Below are 17,093 nucleotides of genomic sequence, written 5' to 3' on the forward strand. Positions count from 1 at the left end.
CTATTCTAAAAAAAAAAGCTATTAAATGTTTCCACACGTGTGATTTCAATGAAATTTACATTTGTGAGTCATTATCATTTTGGCGAAAGGCAAAATGATACTCGGCTTGTCACTGGAGGGGCAGATGGGGATGGAGTTTAGGAAGTTGACACACTAGCTGACAGAAATGAGTAAAATTTACGTTCCAACCAACCTAATGGCAAGCAATTATCTCTGAACTAGGATAACAAATGTGCATTTATCCTCAAAAGACGACATGCATTATAGAAGTTTCCAGAAGGCATATTTTCTCTAACAAAACAACTGCTTCTGTATTCAACATAAGAGCTTAATTGGATACTGACCCTTTCAAAAGATTCTGTTACAAGTTAGTTAGATAGTAAGAGAACAGAAAAATCTACCTGAAGTTGTCTGCTACTTTCTGTTACCTATTTTTCTGTTTAAATATTGCCTTACAATGTACTTTTACTTTATGTTCAATGCCATTTATAGATTTTTGCATTAGCAAAATATAAATTGCTCTTTGTACAATCCATAGTCATATTATCTTATGAGTATCATAAATAAAACAAATAGATGTGGAAATTTGGTGTTTAATTTGACTTGAAAGGCTATGTTATCATGAGAAAGATGTTTTTGACTCTGTGATTAAATGACATCCTATGTAACAAAAAATTGGCAAATATATAGGCATAATTCATCACGGGTGACATTATATAATTAAATTTTATTAATATAAAACTTTAAGACAATTTAAATGCCTTCTAGTGTGAATTTATAATGTTTTGACTTGTAAATTTATTCAACATAAGAAAGTAACCAAACTAGATACACGGTCCTATCTACAAATTACATATCTTGAAACAAGATGAAATACTTATATGAATGACTTTCATTTACTTATTTTCATGAAGGCATAAAATATTACTACTTGATAAAGAAGTAAAATTTTGAAAATTAAGTTACACAGAAAGTCCAGAAATATACATCTACAGCTTATTACACATGGAAACAACCAGTTATTATGTAAAACAAATCACTTACGTTAGAAATAAGGAAGCTGAAGCTCAAAAAATGTTGATGTCATATTCTAGCTGTGCTATCAAATAACAGCAATGATAAAGAGAAAGTGAAAATATCTTCACCCATTTTAAAATTAACCATAACCAAAAAAAAAATAAAAAAATAAAATTAACCATAACCATATTTTAATAGTAGCAATAACTAATCTAACAAAAATGTTGGAAAGAAAGGTATATCAGAAAAATGTCAGCATAAATGTGCTATATTTCAGCGAACTGACAATGGTTTGGTCAGATGGAAGGAAAGAGCAAAAGAAAAGGATAGGAAGAGAAATAATATTGAGTACCTGCCATATGGTAAAATCAATAGTAACATAACTTATTCAAAAAAACTTAGTTCAAAATCTGTCTTAACACTTACTAGTCAGTGCCATTGGGTGAATCAAGCCCTATGAATCTCTGGTCCCACAATTCGAAGTGAAGCTTATAATACCTAGAGCTATTGTGAGGACTAAACAAGAGAGTTTATGTGAAGTATTAAATTATTCCCCAGTATAGCAAGACTATCATCCTCTTAGATCTTCAGTGAGTTCTATTACTTAATGCTCATGACCAAACCATGCCACAAAGTCAGGGGCAGAGTTGGCATTCAAATTAGGCCTGTGTGTAGTCCAAAACCCAAGCGATTCTCATATTTTTAGCCGCAAGACATTTATTTATATACAGGCTTGGGTGAAAGTAGGTTTATAGTTGTGAGTACATGAAACACAGAGCTTATTCTTGTATTATTATTTATTAATAATTATATGACTTTCCATATGAACAACTGTAAACCCACTTCCCCACACTGTAGATAATTTCCCTCTGCTGGGGATTCTTCCCCCACTCTCCTACCCTAAATCTCCAACTATTGTAAAACCCCATTCATCCTTCACATTCATTTTTTAAAAATATATTTTATTTATTTTTTTACAAAGAGGAAGGGAGAGGGATAGAGAGTTAGAAACATCGATGAGAGAGAAACATCGATCAGCTGCCTCCTGCACAACCCCCATTGGGGATGTTGCCCGTAACCAAGGTACATGCCCTTGACCGGAGTCGAACCTGGAACCTTTCAGTCCGCAGGCTGATGCTCCATCCACTGAGCCAAACCGGTCAGGGCCACATTCATTTTAAATATAACTTTTTCTAGTGAACTGTCCCTGGAGCTGATAATACATGTTCTTTTAGTACCCTGATATTTTTTGTTGTTGTACTCATTAATAATTAAAATTAATCAGTATTCCAATTATTTTTAACTACTGTTTCTCTACTAGAGGGTAAGCTTCATGAGAGCAAGGGTCATCTCTTTCGAGCTGGCCATCATGTCTCTAATCCCTAGTAAGGTATCAGGAACAATACAGGCATTCAATAAAAATTTGTTGGGTACATCAATGAATGCATGAATGGATAAAGAATAAAGAGGAGCTTTAGATTGGTAAGTGTTTTTGTCGATTTTGCTTATTAATAACAAAGTGTTGACCATAAAAAAGAAGCACCTATTATATGCCAAAATCAAAGAAACATTTGGAGAAATTTAAGATACAACAGAGAAATTATGGGAGGTAGTGTAGGGTCCCTGAGGATGTCAAAGGACTTGATTCAGGCCAGAGGAACAAGAATTGCCTAAGAAAAGGAAGAGGAACAGTTTTGACCTTGTGATAGGAAAGAGGATCAAAAGATAACTGTAGATGCAGAAATATTATCAAAGGAGAACCCTCAATAAACATGATATTCTCTGTAAAGTAGGAGGTGGCATTAACATATAGGAGTGAGTGATAGGAGGGGCATGGGTTTTTATATTTTAGTGAAGAGAAAGGGAGAATGTACTGAGAGACACAGAAATGCCAGGAAGCATCAATCATTCAGATGATGCATTTTTAATGTTACTAATTTACCCAGGTTTGGGTAGTACTTTCTACAGCACAGTTCAGCAACTAGGGTCTGGAAGACAGATGGTTACATTCAGTAGAAAGATGATAATGATGATGATGATGATGACTGCTACAAACACTGACTCATTGTTACTCTATCAATCACTGCTGTACAAAGCTGTGTCTATGAATTAATCACATTTTTTTTACACATGCGACACATGCACACACAATGTAATATACATCCATTTTTACAGATAAAAAACTGAGACTTCTTTTTTATACAATTTTCTTAAGGTAGAATTTACATACCATAAAATCCACCCATTGCACATATACAATTAAGTGATATTAATAAATTTATAGAGTTGGCAACCAAACCCACAAGTTAGTTTTAGACCATTCCATCACTCCAAAAAATTTCCTTGAGCCTGTTTGCACTCAATCCTGCTTTAACCCCAAAACCCAGGCAACCATGATCTGCTGTCTCAATAAATTTACCTTTTCTGAACATCTCATATCAATGAAATCCAATAATATAGAGACTTATATGTTTGTGTGACTTCTTTACTTATGATTATGTTTTTGTGGTTCATGCTGTATTATATATCAGTATTTTATTCCTTTATTATTGCTGTATAGCATTTAATTAGATGGCTATACCACATTTTGAAATCCATAGGCATTTGGATTGTTTCCAGTTTCAGGCTATTTTGAATGATGCTGCTGTGAACATTCACAAGCAATTCTTTGTGTGAACATATATTTTTACTTCTCTAGTATAAATTCTTAGAAGTGGAATTTGGAATCACAGGGCTATGTGGTAAGATTATGTTTAACATTTAAAAACTGCCAAAATATTTTTCAAAGTAGATGTGCCATTGTATATCCCCACCAGAAACGTGTATGTCAAATGTTTTCTGTGTCTACTGAGATAGTCATGTAGTTTCTGTTCTTTGTTCCATTAAAATGGTTATTTACATTGGTTGATTTTTAGATAGAAAACCAAACTTGCATTCCTAAAATAAATTCCACATGCTCATGGCATATAGTCCTTTTCATATGCTATTGAATTTGTTTTGCTGATATTTTGTTAAGGAGTTTTGAATCTCTCTTTATGAAGGATATTGATCTATAGTTTTCTTTTCTTGTGTTGTTTTCATTTGGCTTTGGTATCAGGGTAATTCTGGCCTGAAAAAATTGACGTGAAAATAGTTTCCTTATTTATTTTATGAGTTTGTAAAATCTGGCATTTCTTCTTTACATATTTAATAGAATGCACTAATTAAGACATGAGATTCCTCTGGTATTTTTATGGTTTCCCGTCTTACATTTAAGTCCTTTATCCATTTTGAGTTTATTTTTGTGTATGGTGTAAGTTGGTGGTCTAGTTTCATTTTTTGCATGTATCTGTCCAATTTTCCCAACACCATTTATTGAGGAGACTGTCTTGACTCCATTGTATGTTCTTGCCTCCTTTGTCAAATATTAATTGAGCATATTGGTTCGGGCCGATTTCTGGGTTCTCTATTCTATTCCATTGATCTATATGCCTGTTCTTGTGCCAGTACCAGGCAGTTTTGAGAAAAGTGGCTTTGTAATACAGCTTGATATCTGGTATTGAGATCCCATCTACTTTGTTCTTCTTTCTCAGGATCACTGTGGCTATTCCGGGTCTTTTTTTATTCCAGATGAATTTTTGGACAGTTCGTTCTAGGTCTGTGAAATATGCCGTTGATATTTTAATGGGAAGTGCGTTGAATTTATAGATTGCTTTGAGTAGTATGGACATTTTAATGATGTTGATTCTACCAATCCATGAACACAGTATGTTCTTCCATCTGTTTATGTCTTCCTCTATCTCTTTTTTCAACGTCCTGTAGTTTTCTGAGTAGAGGTCTTTTACCTCTTTAGTTAAGTTTATTCCTAGGTAGCTTAATTTTTTTGGTGTGATGGTAAATGGGATTGCTTTTTTAGTCTCTCTTTCTGTAAGTTCACTATTGGTGTATAGAAATGCCATAGATTTCTTGGTGTTAATTTTGTATCCTGCTACATTGCAAAATTCATTTATCAGAAAGGATATATGCATCCCTATGTTCACAGCAGCACAATTCACCATAGCTAAGATTTGGAAACAGCCTAAGTGCCCATCAGTAGATGAATGGATTAGAAAACTGTGGTACATCTACACGATGGAATACTATGCTGCTGTAAAAAAGAAGGAACTCTTACCATTTGCAACAGCATGGATGGAACTGGAAAGCATTATGCTAAGTGAAATAAGCCAGTCAATGAAGGAAAAATACCACATGATCTCACTCATTTATGGATAATAAAGACCATTATAAACTGATGAACAAAAATAGATACAGAGGCAGAGCAGCATCTAACAGACTGTCAAACTATAGCGGGAAGGCGGGAAGGGTTGGGGAAGGGGGGTAAGAGATCAACCGAAGGACTTATATGCATGCATATAAGCATAACCAATGGACAAAAGACACTGGTGGGTAGGGGAGGCCGGGGGAAGGTCAAGGAAGAAAAAAAAAGGAGACATATGTAATACTCTTTGTAATACTTTAAGCAATAAAAAAAATTTCAAAAAAAGACATGAGAGGCTGGACTTTTGTTGGTGGTAAGATTTGAAATTACTAATTATGTTTCTTATTCTGGTCTTTTCTGATTTTCCATTTCTTCTTGAATGCATTTTGGTAACTTGTAGACACAATTTCTGCTCTAATCTTTATTATTTCCTTCCTTCTGCTTACTCTAGATTTAGTTTACTTTTCTTTTCCCAGTGTTTTAAGGAGGAAGCTTAGGTTATTGAGATTAGAAACTTTCTTCTTTGGTGTTATAAGTATTTAGAGTTCTAAAGTTCCCTCAGCACTGCTTCAGTTGCATTCCATAATTTTCATCTGTTTTGTTTGTTTTCATTTAAGTCAAAATAATTTTTATTTCCATTTTGGTTTCTTCGTTGACCCATGCCTTATTTTAGAATAACCCAGTGATACCACTTCTAGGAATATATCTCAAGAACTCAGAAACACCCATCAGAAAGAATATATGGACCCCTATGTTCATAGCAGCATAATTTACAATAGCTAAGATTTGGAAACAGTCTAAGTGCCCATCAGCAGATGAGTGGATTAAAAAACTATGGTACACCTACACAATAGAATACTAGGCTGCTGTAAAAAAGGACTTTTTGCCATTTGCAACAGCATGGATGGACCTAGAGAGCATTATGATACGTGAAATAAGCCAGTCAGAGAAAGACAAGTATCACATGATCTCACTCATATGTGGAATATAATGACCAACATAAACTGATGAAAAAAATAGACCCAGAGACATAGAAACATTGAACAGACTGTTAAACCTCAGAGGGAAAGTAGGGGAGGATGGAAGGGGGAAGAGATCAACCAATGAACTCATAAGAGTATATGCATAACCCAAGGACACAGTGGGTGGTGAAGGCTTGCGGTGTGTGTGTGGGGGAGAAGTGGGGAGGAGAGGGCAATGGGGGAAAAAGGGACATATTTATTACTTTCAACAATAAAGATTTATTTAAAAAATTCTCAGATATTTGGCACAGATTTCTCTCTGTTCTTAGGTACATGTACATTTATAATTGTTATATCTTTTTAATGTATTAATCCTTTTAAATTTATGAAATGTCTCTCTTTGTTTCTAATATTTATTATATGAAGGTTTACTTTGTTTCATATTACTAAAACTACTCCAGATTCATCATGTCTATTTCATGCTACATCTTTTTCCAATTTCTTACTCTTAAGCTATTTGTGTTTTTGCACCTAAGTTGTGTATCTTCTAGACAGCATAAACACATCACAAAACACCAAAGAAAAGTTAATTTTTTTCCTTAATTAGCACCCTAAAGATTTAAATCATAAAGCTAATGAAGACACTATCTACCCTAACCAAGCAGTTAGAAGACTGGAGGTCTCTTATGAATTAGAGTCTTGTCCTGAATAAGGTCTGTTTCCTAACAAACAGGCTAAAATAATTGTATGCTTTCACAATAAGCTAAAATGATGTTATGCTTGTCAAACTTTTATTTATCAATAACAAAAATGTTCTTATATCAATGTTTATACAATATGTTTTATTATTATTATAATTCTGGAAGTTAGGTGTTATTGAGTCCAAATTACAGCTGAGACCTATCTGTACAGTTAATAAGTGGCAGAATCTTGATTGGAATTCAGTTCTTTTGATGCAGTAATAATGCACCTCACATTACATAACAGAGATTCTCTTCATTAAAAATTTAATTGTCTTGCTATTCTTACAGCACTTGTATGGAACAAGGGTGCATAATGATTCAGCATACGTAAGAGAGAAAATACATTTAATAATTGAGTTTGCAAGCCATAAGAGATTAAATAAATTTTAGTGCAATCATAAATTAAATCCTATCTATCCATTAAAACAGTGGTACTCAATCTGTGGGTCTCGACCCCTTTGGGGGTCAAACTACCCTTTCACAGAGGTTGCCTAAGACCATCGGAAAACACATATATAACTACATATTGTTTTTGTGATTAATCACTATGCTTTAATTATGTTCAATTTGTAACAATGAAAATACATCCTGCATATCAGATATTTACATTACGATTCATAACAGTAGCAAAATTACAGTTATGAAGTAGCAACAAAATAATTTTATGGTTGGGGGGTCACCACAACATGAGGAACTGTATTAAAGGGTCGCGGCATTAGGAAGGTTGAGAACCACTGCATTAAAAGGAAATTATGTTGAATATTTATTATCCATAATATACCAAGTGGAAAAGAAATTGTGTAAACAGCATAGATGGTCCAGAAATAGATGTGCACATATACAATCAATGGATTTATGACAAAAATGTCATTAAAATTCAGTAGGAAAATAATTTATTTTCAATAAATAGTTCTGGAGGAATTAGATATGTATATGAGAAAAAATAAATCTTGTCTCATTATTTCAAACAATATTTTAAAATGACATGAAATGGCCCATGAACCTAAATGTTAAAAAATACAAAACATTAAATTTCTAGAGGAAAACAGAATATTCTCATACCATAGTAGGGTAGAAAACAATTTCTTAATTAGTGCATAAAAGCAATATACATAAAAGAAAATGATAGATTATAGTTAATCACATTTAAGAACTAATTTATCAAAAGATACCAAAAGAGAATTAAAAAATAATCTGAACCTGGCCAGGTGGCTCAGTTGGTTGGAGCTTCATCCTGCACACGAAAAGGTTTCAGGTTGGATTTTTGGTCAGGGTACATACTTCGGTTGGGGGTTCAATCCTTGGTCGTGGTGTGTATGGGAGGCAACCAATTGATGTTTCTCTCTCTCTATCTCTCTCTTCCTGCTTCTCTCTCTCTCTCTAAAAATCAATAAAAACATATCCTCAGGAGAGGGTTTTAAAAAATCTGAGAGAAGATATTTATAATACATATATCCAACAAAAAGCTTATACATAATATATCTCAAAAAATTTCTACAAAGTAACAAACATTGTACAAAAGAGAATATCCAAATGAAAAATCAGCAAAAATCAATATAATTGATCACCAGAGAAATGCGAATTAAAATAACCATGCGATACCACTACATCCCCTTTGGAAAAGCTAAATCCAAATGACTGATATTACCACTGATTGTCAAGGATGTGGAGTAAATGGAACATTCATATCTTGCTGGAGGAAGACTAAACTGGTGCATCAACTTTGAAAAACTGCCATTATCCACTAAAGCGACATATACGTTAACACTCTGATCCAGCAATCACACTCTTAGGCATATACCCAAGAGAAACAAGTGCATATATCCCTGAAAAGATATATACAAGAATGTTCACAGAAGCCTTATTCATAATAGCCAGAGGCTGAAAAAACTCCAAATATTTATCAATAGAAGAATAGATAAATTGTGACATACAGTAGAATAGTAGACAGCATTAAAATTTAACAAGTTAATGATAGATGAAATAAGGGGGATAGATTTTATATACTAGTACATTATGCTGAGGAGTCAGACACATACACAAAATACAATATGATTCCATCAAGAATATATATAATAGGCATAATTAATCAATGGGTAATAGAAGTTTAACAAATGTTACCTCTAGGGTGAAGAGATACAATGAAACATTTTGAATGCCAGGGATGTTCTTGATATTCATGTGAGTGACAGTTATACGTAACGTCAAAGTCAGGTGTTGCTTAAGTTTTAATGTACTTCCTTATGGCTAGTGCCTCTTTTTAAATTTTTTTTAAATATATATTTTTATTGATTTTTTTTACAGAGAGGAAGGGAGAAGGATAGAGAGTTAAAAACATCAATGAGAGAGAAACATCAATCAGCTGCCTCCTGCACACTCCCCAATGGGGATGTGCCCGCAACCAAGATACATGCCCTTGAACAGAATCGAACCCGGGACCCTTGAGTCCGCAGGCCGATGCTCTATCCACTGAGCCAAACCGGTCAGGGTTGGCCAGTGCCTCTTAATTGTTTTATTGGGTTCAAGTCTGACTTGAGCTCCTAGTTATGGTGTGCAGCTTTTTCTTCACAATTTTCTGGATGGTAATTTTAAATACTGAATTTTTACTGATTAAAACAAAATTTGAGAAAAGACACTCTTCAATCCCCTTCCCTTCACCTCCTTTTCTACATCAACTGTCAGATAAGATTCTGAAAGTCACCACTGAATAGCTCTGGTGTTAGCTTGATCATAACAGGCAACTTCTTGATGAAAACTCTTTTTGCAAAAGTCACAAGTCATCTTTAAACCACCAGCACTCACAGCAAAGCATTCCTCAAACTTCTAAACAATTTCTTTTGAAACAATGATAAGGGGATATATTCTTGTATCTTAAAAGTGAATGAGTTCTAGATAGTGTCTTTTTTCTTTTGCTTCTTAAAATTATTTTTGTTATCTTCATAATTTTGAGTTTTTATAAATAAAAATAATAAATAAATATGTCTCTTTGTTTGGGCTGAAAAAATACTAGTGTTGGCTGGGTTTACCTTTTTTCTTTTCTTGCTTTGCCATTTAAGGTATGTATCTGAAACACACACACACACACACACACACACACACACACACACACACACACTTAAAAGGAGTCAGACTAACCCATTTGGCCATGACACATCTAGGTTTTGATATCCTGCATCCAGTGGCGAGGTATTCCAAATATGGCTTTAAAGCAACTGTGAGACTGTATTTATACATAATAGACATAAAATCAGTCAGTCTGAAATTAAGGCTTAGAACCTACCTAAAGTTTGGAGCTCAGGAAATCAGCCCTAGCTTCTCAGGATAGCCAGTTTGTTTTAGAATGTAAGCAGGATCCCTATGCTCTCTTATTGCCCCTACTTTTCCTTCCTCCATTCCATCACAGTGGGGCCCAGAGTGAAACACTGGCCAAAGGGGAGAGCTTTATTGTAGCACTTTCTTTCTTTCCTTCTTTTTTTTCAATCCCCACCTGAGGATATTTTTCCATTGATTTTTAGAGAGAGTGGAAGGGAGAGGGAAAGACAGAGAGAAATATCGATGTGAGAAACATCGATTGGTTGCCTCCTGCAGGAGCCCTGACCAGGGCCTGGGCCGGGTAGGAGCCTCCTGCACACATACATGCCCTTGACCAGAATCGAACCTGGGACCCTTCAGTCTGCAGGCTGACGGTCTATCCACTGAGCCAAACTGGCTAGGGCATAGGCCTTCCTTGGGCTCCAAATCTTGGCCCCAAACACACCTCTTCCATACAACCATATTCTGACTTCCTTGCCTCTCTACTTTTCTGGCCTTTATTTTAGTTATAAAATGACACATACATGCCCTTGACCAGAATCGAACCTGGGACCCTTCAGTCTGCAGGCTGACGGTCTATCCACTGAGCCAAACTGGCTAGGGCATAGGCCTTCCTTGGGCTCCAAATCTTGGCCCCAAACACACCTCTTCCATACAACCATATTCTGACTTCCTTGCCTCTCTACTTTTCTGGCCTTTATTTTAGTTATAAAATGAGCATAAATTTGAAATATGGTCAGAATTAGTTCCAACAATGTATTTCTAGTCTATCTTTTTGAAGATGAGTTCACTATCTAATAACTTCTGAACTTGAACTTTTGAGTTGTGATAAGAATAAAAATGAGGTTCCCCTTAATAAAGGAAAGGGTATGAGACATAATTTGGATATTGTAAAACATCCTGAGAAACCATGGATGGAAAGCATTATTGGAGAATTAATTACTAATTGCGTTAGTGGTCTGCTCTGCTCCACTCAGCATATAACTTTAAACTATATCTGGCTTCTAGGCCCATTATTGTAATGCATCTTCTTGCATTTAAGAAATATCAAATGAGTTATTTTAAATAATGCTTTTTTCAAAGATAGATCAAAGACAATCTTCATAATTCTCTTAGGTTATGAACAAAGATGCAGAAATATTAGTCTAAATTGGAAGTTCTCAAGGGGATTTTATCTATTGCTATATTTTATACATTATCTAATTTCCTCTTGGCAACCACAGATTCTGAATTATAATTCTGGTAATCATAATAACAATGAAAATGAGTGACATATTTTACTACAATTAACTATGCTCAGCCCAACCCTTTGTTCTTGAGATGTGGGATCTCCTTTCAGAAGATGTAGAGAGACTTGAGCAGCTGATAAAAGGTTGACAAGTAAACAAGGTTAGAGGACACATCTTTACTCTGTGTTGTCTGACTGTTCTTCTTTCCCAGTCATTCCCACACAATTTCCAGGGACAGCGAGTATATCTGGTTAGTATGGAAGGGACAAGATCTGTGAGTGCTTGGTAGAGTTTCATTTTACTTTTTATCTATAACTAGAGGCCTGGTGCACAAAATTAGTGCACGGGGGAGGGGGTCCCTTAGCCCAGCCTGCACCCTTTTCATTCCTGGACATCCCTTCACAATCCAGGACCGCTGGCTCCTAACCGCTCACCTGCCTGTCTGCCTGATCACCCCCTAACTTCTCTCCTGCTAGCCTGATCTCCCCCAACTGCCCTCCCCTGCCAGCCTGATCACCCCCAACTGCCCTCCCCTGCTGGCCTGATTGCCCCCTAACTGCTTGCTCCCCCATGCTGGCCTGATCTTCCCCCTAACTGCTTGCTCACCCGCTGGCCTGATTGCCCCTAATTGCTTGCTCCCCTGCCGGCCTGATTGCCCCTATTCACCTCTGCCTCAGCCCCCGCCACCGTGGTTTTGTCCAGAAGGAAGTCAGATATCTGGAAGATGTCTGGTCAACCCAGTCTAATTAGCATATTACTCTTTTATTAGTATAGATGCCTGGTTTTCCTCAGAACTAGCAATAGTGTTACATACCTCAGCTTGGAGAAGCTCATTATAGGTATATCAGAGGGTCTTCAAACTATTATGTAAATGTAATATATATATATATAATTTCCAAGAAGACTATTTTGGGATAGATAGACGTGAAAAAAATGAGCAAAAATAAGCAGTCTTTCTTTTGACAGCCCATTCACAAGTTTTGAATAAGAATCCTATATAATAAAATCCTAATATGCTAAGTGTCTGACTGTTCGTTTGACTGGTCACTATGATGCACACTGACCACCAGGGGGCAGACGCTCTGACTGGTAGGTTAGCTTGCTGCTGGGGTCTGGCCGATCGGGACTGGGTGAGAAGGACAGGACACACCCTGGAGCCCTCCCATGGTCTTTCCTGGACCCCAATCAGCCCCGATTGGGACTGGGCAAGATGGGCTGGACACACTCTGGAGCCCTCCCATGGTCCCTCCCCAGCCCCAATCATGCACTGGCAGGATCCCTTGGCCTGGCCTGTGCCCTCTCGCAATCCGGGACCCCTTGGGGGATGTTTGGGAGCCTGATCCCAGCAGGCCAGGCCAAGGGACCCCACCGGTGCATGAATCCATGCACTGGGCCTCTAGTTTAAAATAATGCTGCTGCTTTCAATTGCATTCACCCTCCTGGAGATAAGCAGTCATCATGTGCATTCCAAACTCTTTGGTAATATTCCCCATTACACTAGACTTTGTAGCACACCTTCTAACACATCTAAAATGTCCCCTGCTTTAGATTCCCTAAGAAAAGTTGACAACTCACCCACTGTCAGGGGTTCACAGTTTCTCTAGTCCTTGTCATCATGAGTGTGTTAGACTGGGAAATTCAGTTGAATTGAAAAGCATAAAGTAAGAAACTAAGATGCTCACTTTGCTCTCCCCTAACAGATATTGGCAGAGAGAAAATATAAACTTAACAATGTCCTAAGGGCTGAGGTGATCTTTCCCCCCACTTATAAACACGTTAAAAATCACGGAAATTGCTGGTGAGCCAGCTAAGACAGCCAAGAAGTTCCTCCTTCAACATTTCATACGTAAACTCTTGAGGGGAAAAATTGGTACTGCCCTTGTCAAATTAAATAATCACTTCGGACATGTTAACTCCAGGCATTTTCTAATAATGATGGCTTTAGGAACAGGCAAATCTAGTATGTGTAGAAAAGATAAAGATGGGATGTGTGTTCTTACATTGACAATTAAAAATAAGTCATAGAGAGCCTGGTTTCTCTCTAATTTTTTGTTTGTTGTTTCAATCAGAATATTTGTTTTTTCTTTTTTTTTAAATTTTGTTTTATTGCTTAAAGTATTACAGAAAGTACTACATATGTCTCCCCCCGCCCCCTTGACATTCCCCCGGCCTCCCCAGAATATTTGTTTTTTTCAAGTAGTAATTTTAAAAACAAAAAATGTTAAAGATTTTAAACATTGCCTACTACTCAGCCTCTCTTTCTTTGGGAGGGAGTGGAAATTAAAAATCAAACACACACTGTGAACAGATAATTGGGTTTTCCACTACTCTTGGTTCAAGACCAGGGTGAGTAATGAAGTTCTCCTGCCTTTGCATTTACCTCAGACAAGATTTTAGCAAACAGAAGACCCCAAAGCACTGAAATTAATTTTTTCAAAAATGTTTCTACTTTCTTGCAGAGCAGGAAACTAGCACAGTGTGGTTGAAAGGGCGAGGGCTAGGCCCTCCATCTTGCCCCAGGGTAAGGGCTAGGCCCTCCATCTTGCCTTGGCCATGTGCTTGGCAAGGAGCTTCTTCCCGGAAGTCTAAGCCTCTGGTAGCCTCACCCAGGAACAAGACACTGACTTGCGCCTGGCCAATCGGCAAGGCCACAGCCCTTTCTCCTCCCCTTACACCAACCCCCTATAAAACCCCTCTCCACACAGAGTTCTCTCTCTCTCTGCTTCCTGTCACTGCGTCGGCAAGGTGGGGCAGCCAAGCTAGCTCGAATAAAGACTCTTATGCTTTTGCATCGGACTGGCTGGCTCCCTGATGTGGTTTCTTGGGGATCCTGAAATCTGGGCATAACATGGTCATTAATGATGACTATTATGACGTGACTGGAATTTTATGATAGCATCAGAAAATCCTCCTCACTACCACTATCAGAGATGCATGTTGTTGTTTTTTATTGTTGACACTATTACAGATGTTCCCCATTTCCCTCTCGTTGCCCCCCTCCAACCTGAGCCCCAACCCCGGCCTTCACCTCATTATTGTCTGTGTCCATGGGTTATGCACATATGCATATATGTTCCTTGGTTAATCTCTTCCTGTCCCCACGCCCCTTCCCCCTCTGAGATCTGTCAGTCTGTTCTATGAATCCATGCCTCTGTTCTTAATTTGTCAGTTTATTTTGTTCATTAGATTCCACATATAAATGAGATAATATAGTATTTGTCTTTCTCTGACTAGCATATTTCACTAGCATAATTCTCGCCAGGTCCCTCCATGCTGTCTCAAAGGGTAAGAGATCCTTTTTGGTTACAGCCACATAGCATTCCATTGTGTAAATGTGCCACAGATTTTTTATCCACTCTTCTGCTGATGGGTACTTGGGCTATTTCCACATCTTAGCTATTGTAAATAATACTGCAGTGAACATAGGGGTGCATATATTCTTTCGGATTGGTGTTTCTGGATTCTTAGTATATATTCCCAGAAGTGGAATCACTGGGTGAAAAGGCAGTTCCATTTTTAATTTTTTGAGGAAACTCCATACTGCTTTTCACAGTGGCTGTACCAGTCTGCATTCCCACCAACAATGCACTAGGATTCCCTTTTCTCCACATCCTCACCACCACTTGTTTGTTGATTTATTGATGATACCATTCTGGCAGCTGTGAGCTGATATCTCATTGCAGGTTTAATTTGCATCTCTCTGATGATTAGTGACATTAGAGATGCTTATTTTAATGGCATTTCTAAAGAGCAATGACATATGAGGAGGAAGATGGCCTAGCAAGACCTTTTAAAATGCACAATTTTAGAGTAATTATGAGTCCTATTAGTAACCGCAGCAATATTGTCATAATCTATACCCCTCCAAAGGCCCTCAGAGACTGGAGACATAATTCACATCACAGAATACCAAGCACCTGTTCAGCTGAGTCCAATCTTCCTTTCAAATAAATGTATGAAAAATCTGTTCTAATATACTGTACAATCAAGAACAAATAGGTGAATAGGTGGTGAAGACTTAGAGGTGTGGGTAGAGACTGGGTGGAGGGAGGTTAAGGGGGGGAAAATGGGGGACATTTGTAATACTGTCAACAGTAAAATAAAATAAAAGAAGAATAAATAGGTGAGATGCTTTCAAACCATAAGCCTGTACGTATAGCAATGATTCAATACAAGGTGATAATGGTTATTTTAACCATCTGTGCCTTTTATTGTATGTACCAAGTACAGGAAAGCAGTATCATTACTTAAAAATCAAGAATGAGAAAATAAGAGATGGGCAGATAGACAAAAGGGAGAAGGAAGGGAGAGAAGGACAGCAGGAAAGAAAAGAAAAGAAAAGAAAAGAAAAGAAAAGAAAAGAAAAGAAAAGAAAAGAAAAGAAAAGAAAAGAAAAGAAAAGAAAAGAAAAGAAAAGAAAAGAAAAGAAAGGGAAGTGAAGGGAAGGGAAGGGAAGAGAAGGGGTGGAAAGGAAAGGAAAGGAAAGGAAAGGAAAGGAAAGGAAAGGAAAGGAAAGGAAAGGAAAGGAAAGGAAAGGAAAGGAAAGGAAAGGAAAGGAAAGGAAAGGAAAGGAAAGGAAAGGAAAGGAAAGGAAAGGAAAGGAAAGGAAAGGAAAGGAAAGGAAAGGAAAGGAAAGGAAAGGAAAGGAAAGGAAAGGAAAGGAAAGGAAAGGAAAGGAAAGGAAAGGAAAGGAAAGGAAAGGAAAGGAAAGGAAAGGAAAGGAAAGGAAAGGAAAGGAAAGGAAAGGAAAGGAAAGGAAAGGAAAGGAAAGGAAAGGAAAGGAAAGGAAAGGAAAGGAAAGGAAAGGAAAGGAAAGGAAAGGAAAGGAAAGGAAAGGAAAGGAAAGGAAAGGAAAGGAAAGGAAAGGAAAGGAAAGGAAAGGAAAGGAAAGGAAAGGAAAGGAAAGGAAAGGAAAGGAAAGGAAAGGAAAGGAAAGGAAAGGAAAGGAAAGGAAAGGAAAGGAAAGGAAAGGAAAGGAAAGGAAAGGAAAGGGAAGAGAAGGGGTGGAAAGGAAAGGAAAGGAAAGGAAAGGAAAGGAAAGGAAAGGAAAGGAAAGGAAAGGAAACAAGCAAAAGTGTGTTTGTGCATCTCCTGTTAGACTGTGGACCATAGATGGAGGCTTACTGACCTGAGGACTGGCCAGGAGTGAGTTACCATGTCTGAATGAGGGTGAATGCATTTACACACATGGAAATCTGTTTTTCACACAACAGAATCACCTAGCATGCCACCTTTTCCAGTGTTCTAGAAGGCCTAACCTCTTCCTGGAGATGGTTGATCCCTAAGATGAAAAGAGAGTTGGACACTAATAAGAGGGTTGGCCTGATGGGCATGGTCTCAGAACATCTATGACAAAGGGACGGGAGGCCAATGGAACACTTTCACAGTTCACAGCAAGGGGCCTGTGTCAATAACACCCATGTATAACTGCTTTCCACGCATGGCCCATGTCCTGCATTCAACAGCCATGACACCATGATGCTTTTGTCTATACTTTCTGTTAGTTAACTAGAAAGCTTTCTCAATATATTTAGTCCAAGGTAAGGAATTGGGTAATGATATTAAGCTTCTATTATGTACCAGAGATTGCATA

At 37.3% G+C, this 17,093-nt stretch overlaps 1 protein-coding gene across 1 annotated transcript in view; it reads right to left on the bottom strand.

Annotated features, from left to right (window-relative positions):
* HS6ST3 (heparan sulfate 6-O-sulfotransferase 3) overlaps positions 1–17,093 on the bottom strand; it is a gene marked incomplete at its 5' end in the record, with an annotated part of 712,237 nt that overhangs the window by 141,596 nt on the left and 553,548 nt on the right. The gene's annotated exons all lie outside the window — the stretch shown is intronic.

This window comes from Myotis brandtii, unplaced genomic scaffold (genome assembly GCF_000412655.1).
Source record: "Myotis brandtii unplaced genomic scaffold, ASM41265v1 scaffold71, whole genome shotgun sequence".
NCBI classification, from domain to species: Eukaryota; Metazoa; Chordata; class Mammalia; order Chiroptera; family Vespertilionidae; genus Myotis; species Myotis brandtii.